The 7,059-nt window shown below is 49.8% G+C and overlaps 1 long non-coding RNA gene across 1 annotated transcript; it reads right to left on the reverse strand.

The window, feature by feature from the left end:
- Window positions 1-1,454: 1,454 nt before the first annotated feature.
- Window positions 1,455-6,852, reverse strand: LOC144382430 (uncharacterized). The gene is made up of 2 exons (XR_013449407.1): window positions 5,664-6,852; window positions 1,455-3,661 (listed from the first exon to the last, which is right to left on the reverse strand). It is a non-coding gene; the product is annotated as an uncharacterized LOC144382430 (long non-coding RNA).
- Window positions 6,853-7,059: the final 207 nt, after the last annotated feature.

Raw genomic sequence — 7,059 nt, forward strand, 5'->3', positions numbered from 1 at the left:
GCCCTTTCCCCGCCCCCAGCTCCGGACACACGCCCTGCCCCCCCGTCCCCCCGGCTCCAAAAAGGCCCCGCCCCTGCCCCGCCCCCAGGCTCCGCACACACGCCCCGCCTCCTGCCCCCGCCCTTTCCCCGCCCCCAGGCTCCGAGCGCACGCCCTGCCCCCTGCCCCCTCCGGGCTCCACGCAAAGCCCCGCCCCTGCCCCGCCCCAGGCTCCGAGCACACGCCCCACCCCCTTCCCGCCCCGGGCTCCGAGCACACGCCCCACCCCCTTCCCGCCCCCAGGCTCTGAGCACACGCCCCGCCCCCTGCCCCGCCCCGGGCTCTGAGCAAGGCCCACAGCTCCGGATACAGGCCCCGCCCCCCCGCGCAAAGTCCCTCCTCGAAACTGCTGGCACCTCCCCACCTCCATGGCGACCACCTGGCCTCTCGCTGGGGCTATTGCAGAGGCTCAGATCTGCTCATCTTTCCCTGCTTGTACGTCCACCGCACCCCTGCTCAATACTCAGCGCAGCACGGGTTCCTAGACCCCCCACTCCCTTCACTGGGGATGAAAGCCCACTCCTTCCCAATGGGAGGGCTGCTTTGCCCCACCCACCACCCCGTCCCTGCGCCCTCCACCTCCGTTCATGGGACGCCTTCCGTGCCCACCCCGGGGCCTTTGCATGGACTCTTCCCTCTCCCCTAACGCTCTTCCCCCACGCGTTGTAAGCATAAATACAAATCTAAGCTTGACTTTTCCTTGGTGTCAAAATGGAAAAAGACTCCCCACTCTCCCTTCTCTTAGGGCATTTCCTTTAGGAAACCAGTAAATTCTTTCTGTTCCTTTTGAGATGGATGCAAACTTTTTGAAAAGCTAAACAAGCCTCTGGCCAGTTTTACAATCCCACAGTGTTTTTCTTAATAGTCTCAGAGCTATCTCTGAAATGTACACAACAGGGAAGATAGACCCTCTTCCCTGTCTTGGGATTTTAACTTAACGCCTGGCTCCAAGTTATAACTAGCTGTTGCCGAAATATAATTTTTAGATTTTCCTTCGAATGAGAGGAAGTAATCACCACAATGACCACCCATCACCAGGTAAATGCACAATAAACTGAATCACACAGGCGCTGTCGAGTCCTTTTATTTTTCTTTACTGATTTTTAAAAGATTTTACTTATTTATTTGACAGGGGAGGAGAGATTGCACACACACAAGCAGGGGAAGAGGCAGGCGGAGGGAGAAGCAGACTCCCACTGAGCAGGGAGCCCAGTGCCGGACTGGATCCCAGGACCCTGGGATCATGACCTGAGCCGAAGGCAGACGCTTAACTGACTGAGCCACCCAGGCGCCCTGTCAAGTCCTTTTTAAAAATGTTTTATTGCTGGCTCAGTTGGTAGAGTGCACGACTGGATCTCCGGGTTGTAAGTTGGAGGCCCACATTGGGTGTAGAGATTACTTAAAAAAATAAAGTCTTCGAAGAAAAAATTTTATTGTGGTAAAATATATACATAAGAAAATGTCCCACTTTAACCCTCCTACACTGTTGGTGGGAATGCAAGCTGTGCAGCCACTCTGGAAAACAGTATGGAGGTTCCTCAAAAAGTTGAAAATAGAGCTACCATATGATCCAGCAATTGCACTCCTGGGTATTTACCCCAAAGATACAAAAGTAGGGACCCGAAAGGGTACGTGCACCCCGATGTTTATAGCAGCAATGTCCACAATAGCCAAACTGTGGAAAGAGCCAAGATGTCCATCGACAGATGAATGGATAAAGAAGAGGTGGTATATATATACAATGGAATATTATGCAGCCATCAAAAGGAATGAGATCTTGCCATTTGCAATGACGTGGATGGAACTGGAGGGTATTATGCTGAGCGAAATAAGTCAAACAGAGAAAGACATGTATCATATGACCTCACTGATATGAGGAATTCTTAATCTCAGGAAACAAACTGAGGGTTGCTGGAGTGGGGGGTGGGGTGGGAGGGATGGGGTGACTGGGTGATGGACACTGGGGAGGGTATGTGTTCTGGTAAGTGCTGTGAATTGTGCAAGACTGTTGAATCTCAGATCTGTACCTCTGAAACAAATAATGCAATATATGTTAAGAAAGAAAAAAAGAAGAAGAAGAATGTAGCAGGAGGGGAAGAATGAAGGGGGGGAAATCGGAGGGGGAGAAGAACCATGAGAGACGATGGACTCTGAGAAACAAACTGAGGGTTCTAGAGGGGAGGGGGGTGGGAGGATGGGTTAGCCTGGTGATGGGTATTGAGGAGGGCACGTTCTGCATGGAGCACTGGGTGTTATGCACAAACAATGAATCATGGAACACTATATCTAAAACTAATGATGTAATGTATGGGGATTAACATAACAATAAAAAAATTTAAAAAAGAAAATGTCCCACTTTAACAGTTTTTAAGTGTACAATTCAGTGGCATCAAGTACATCCACAGTGTTGTGCACCATTACCACTGCCCATTTCCAGAACTTTTTAATGATTCCAAACAAAAACTCTGTACCCATGAAACGATGACTCCCCCCTCCCCCCTCGGGCCATATGCGGTCCGGTCTGCTCCCGGTGCTATCAGCTTGCCCTTCCAAACAGCTCATACAGGTGGAATCATGCGGTCTGGCCTTTTGTGTCTGGCTTCACTGAGCATTGTATTTGCAAGGTTCATCCAGGTTGTAGTGGGTGTCAGGACTTCATTCCTTTTAATGCTGCACAATATCCCATTGTGTAGATATACAACATTTTGTTTATCCGCGCATCTGTGGACGGACGCGCACGTAGGGGCAAAACTTCATTCTTCTGTGTGTGGACGTCCAGTTTCCCCAGCACTGTTTGTTGAAAAGACTGTTCTTTCCACTGAAATGGTCTTTTCACCTTGTTGAAAATCAATTGACCGTATATACCGGAGTTTATTTCTGGACCCTCCGTTCTATCCCGTTGGTCAATGTGTCTGTTTCTCTTGCCAGGATCACACTCTCGATTACTGTAGCTTTGTAGTAAGTTTTGAAATCAGGAAGTGTGAGTCCTCTTTGTTCTTTTTCAGGATGATTTGTCTATTCAGGTCCCTTGTAATTCCATATGAATTTATTATTATTATTATTATTATTATTATTATTATTATTATTATTTTGAAGATTTATTTAAGTAATCTCTACACCCAGTGTGGGGCTTGAACTCACGACCCTGAGATCAAGAATTGCACGCTCTACTGACTGAGCCAGTTGGGCGCCCCTCCATGTGAATTTTAAAATAGGTTTTTCTATTTCTTCAAAAACATCATTGAAGAGATTGCTTCGAATCTATAGATCACTGTAGCTAGTACCGACATCTTATAAGCCTTCCAGTCCATGAACACAGATGCCACTTACTTATGTCTTCTTTAATTTCTCCCAGCAGTGTTTGCAGTTTTCAGCGTACAAGTCTTCTACCTCCTTGGCTGACGTTATTTCTAAGTATTCTTAGAATACTGATGCTGATGCTATTGTAAATGGAATTGCTGACTTCATTTCCCTTTTCGATTGTTCATTGCTAGTGCATACAGGTACAACTGACTTCTGTGTGTTGGTTTCGTGTCCTGCAACTTTGGCTGAATTCATCTGTTAGCTCTCTAAGTGTTTTCATGGGATTCGTTAGGGTTTTCTACATTGAAGATCATGTCATCTGCAAATAGAGGTAATTTAATTCTTCTCCAATTTCAATGGCTTTTATATTTATTTCCTGTTTAATTGCTCTGGCTAGTGCTTTCAGTACAATGGTGAATGCTGAAAGCGGGCATCATTGTCTTGCTCCTGAGCCTGGGGTAAAGTTTTCAATCCTTTACCGATGAGTGTGATGTTAGCTGTGAGCTTGTCATATATGACCTTTATCATGTCAAGGAAGTACCTGTCTATTCCCAGTTTATGGAGTGTTTTTATCATGAAAAGAGGGTTGGATTTTCGGGCGCCTGGGTGGCTCAGTTGGTTAAGCGACTGCCTTCGGCTCAGGTCATGCATGATCCTGGAGTCCCTGGATCGAGTCCCGCATCAGGCTCCCTGCTCGGCAGGGAGTCTGCTTTGCCCTCTGGCCTTATCCCCTCTCATGTGTTCTCTCTCATTCTCTCTCTCTCAAATAAATAAATAAAATCTTTAAAATAAAATAAAATAAAATAAAATAAAAAGAGGGTTGGATTTTGTCAAATGCTTTTTCTGCATCAATTGAGATGGTCATGTGTTTCTTTTTTCTTCATCCTATAAATGTGGTGTATTAACATTGATTTCTGCGTGTTGAATCACACTTGCATTCCCACTTGGTGGTGGTGTGTGATCCTTTCAATATGCTTCTCAATTCAGTTTGCTAGTATTTTGTTGAGGATTTCGGCATCTAGACTCATAATAAGGGTATTGAACTGTGGTTTTCTTATAGTGTCTTTCTGGCTTTAGAATCAGTAATGAATTAGGAGTGTTTCCCCTTCTATTTTTTGAAAAAGTTTGGGAAGTTAATTCTTCTTAAAATGTTTGATTGAATTCACCAACGAAGCCCTCTAATCCTGGGCTTTTCTTTGTTGTGAGGTTTTCAATTACTGATTCAATCTCTTTTGTCTATTCAGATTTCCTATTTCTTCTTGACTCAGTTTTGGTAGTTTGTGTGTTTCTGAGAATTTGTCCATTGAATTGAGGTTTTCCTATTTGTTGCTGTACAATTGCTTATAGTATGCTCTTATAATCCTTTTTATTTCTTTTTAATCCTTTTTATTTCTGTAAAATTAATAGTAATATCCTCACTTCATTTGTGATTCTATTAATTTGAGTCTACTCTCTTTTTTTAGTCAATCTAGCTACAGTGTATCAATTTTGTTGATTTTTTTTTTAAGATTTTATTTATTTGACAGAGAAAGATACAGAGAGAGAGAGGGAACAGAATCAGAGGGAGTGGGAAAGGGAGAAGCAGGCTTCCCGCCGAGCAGGAAGCCCGATGTGGGACTCGATCCCAGGACCCTGGGATCATGACCTGAGCCAAAGGCAAACACTTAATGACTGAGCCACCCAGGCGTCCCTGGAGACTGTTTTTAATTGTTGGCCCCAGGGGTGTCCACTAACCCCCTCATCTCCTTCTTGTCCTTGCATGAGACCCAGGACCAGCTCCTTTCCTTATCCTGCTCTGCCTTTTCTTCCTGAGTGCCCTTTTCACATCCTAGATAATCTACTCCTTGTTTTACATTTACGTGCTGATCCTCTGCTTCAGGCAGGGGTCGGTGTCTGTGTGCGCCCCTGAGGGGGTGGGCACACAGCAGCACTGCATAAGCTCTGGTGAATGAATCAATGCCCAATAGGCAGCTCACACTTACATGTCCAAACACCAACCCCAGCTGCCGTGTCCCCTCTTCAGCCCATGGAACTCTGCCCTCCAGTCACTGAGGCCAAAATATTGGTCTGTTTCCCTTGTACCCATGGAACCCACGTCAGGACATCCCATGGCCCCACCTGCCTGCCACACCACACCTCCCACCGGTCAGATCCTGCTAGAACCCGGCAGCTCATGACCCTTCACCTCTGCAGGCTCGGCTCACATGCCACCAGGACCATCCTAGTCCGCCTGGCACCCCTCTCATACTTTGTTTGCTTTCCCAGCCTTCTCCCCAGCCTCACACTGACACTGGGCACCCCATATAATTTATGTCGTTAACCTGTTTGTGGTCTGTCTCCCCCACGCAAACATCACTCCAGGTAGGGTGACCAACGGTCCCCATTTGCCAGGCTGTAGGGCTGAGAATCCTGACCCAATCAGCCCCTCAGTCCAGGGCAGACTGCTTGGTCCCCAGCTGCAAGGGCGATGATCTTAGTTCCTGGTGCTGGGACAGTGGGGCACCCAGTGGGTACTCAGCACCTGCTTGAGAATGGGTGAATGAATGAATGGGGCACACAGATGTCCCAAAGGCTCCCTGCAGTTCAACTGTGAGCCCTGGCATGGGTGACCTAGCCACCTACCTTTGGTCCTCCCCATCCTGGGGCCTGAGTTCATCAGCATTTTACTCCTGGGCAGGAGTGGCCTGAGGTGGGGATGGGATTTCTGGCTAGGGTAGGGGTCGGTGTTACTGGCCAAGGCAGGCCTGCTGGGCCACGGGCCGCTGGGTGTGGTCTAAGGTCTTGGTGTGGAGGGTGGATCACTGAGCACCACTGCCACTTGGTGGCAGCACACACGTGGACAGCTGGGAAGCTGGGACCCAAGCATGCCCCGCCTCACCCCATTCCCTGTAGCCCTGAACCTCTTTGAGAGGAACAGTCATGGCCTCTGTTTGGGCCTCAGTTTCCCCCATCTGTGGAAGGCCGGGACAGGAGCAAGTCTTGAGGGAGCCTACACCCGCTCAGCTCCTGCAGCCCCTCCCTGCGCCACCTCCAGGCAGGCCAGCGTTCCCCGGGGTAGCCCTGGGTCAGAGCCAGGGTTTCCCTGCCTGGCCACAGCGCTCCTGGATGGTCCAGGTGAGGGGGGCAGGAACTCCGGGCAGGGGCAGCCCGCCATAGCCGGACTCTGGTCCCTCACCCCGCCTGGGCCTTGATGGGGAGGGAGCACCACGGGTAGACAAGGGCCTCCAGAGGACCCCATGCCCCCAAATCCCGGGCAAGGAGGAAACGTGGTGAGCGCAGAGCCACAGGCTGCCAGCCCCTAAACCCTGACCCAGGGTAGGAGTGGGGGGCCTGGGACTCAAGGGTGAGGCCTCCCTGACCCCCACTCCCCCAGCATCCCATCCCTCTGTCAGTTCCTGGCTTGACCCGGCCACTTTATGGGGACACTAGAGGGGGCCTTCAGGAAAGGGCGCTCCCTGCTCCGCCCCCCTCCTTCGTGGGGCTGAGCACCAGCAGGGGTGGACAGGTTGAACACCCCTCTTCCTCCCACCCTCCCTCCCACACATGGCCTGGGGGCAGGCCATCGGGGTATTGGCATCTCCACCCTATGGGGTGCCCTCGGGGACAGCCTGGGGGCTTGCACGTGGTGGGGGGTGAGCAGCTTCCATCTGCAGTCTGGATCCACCCTCGCCTCTGGAGGCAATCCCACCTCCCACCTGGAGGCCCCATACGAACAGG

This window comes from Halichoerus grypus, chromosome 6, assembly GCF_964656455.1.
Source record: "Halichoerus grypus chromosome 6, mHalGry1.hap1.1, whole genome shotgun sequence".
In the NCBI taxonomy this organism is placed as follows: Eukaryota; Metazoa; Chordata; class Mammalia; order Carnivora; family Phocidae; genus Halichoerus; species Halichoerus grypus.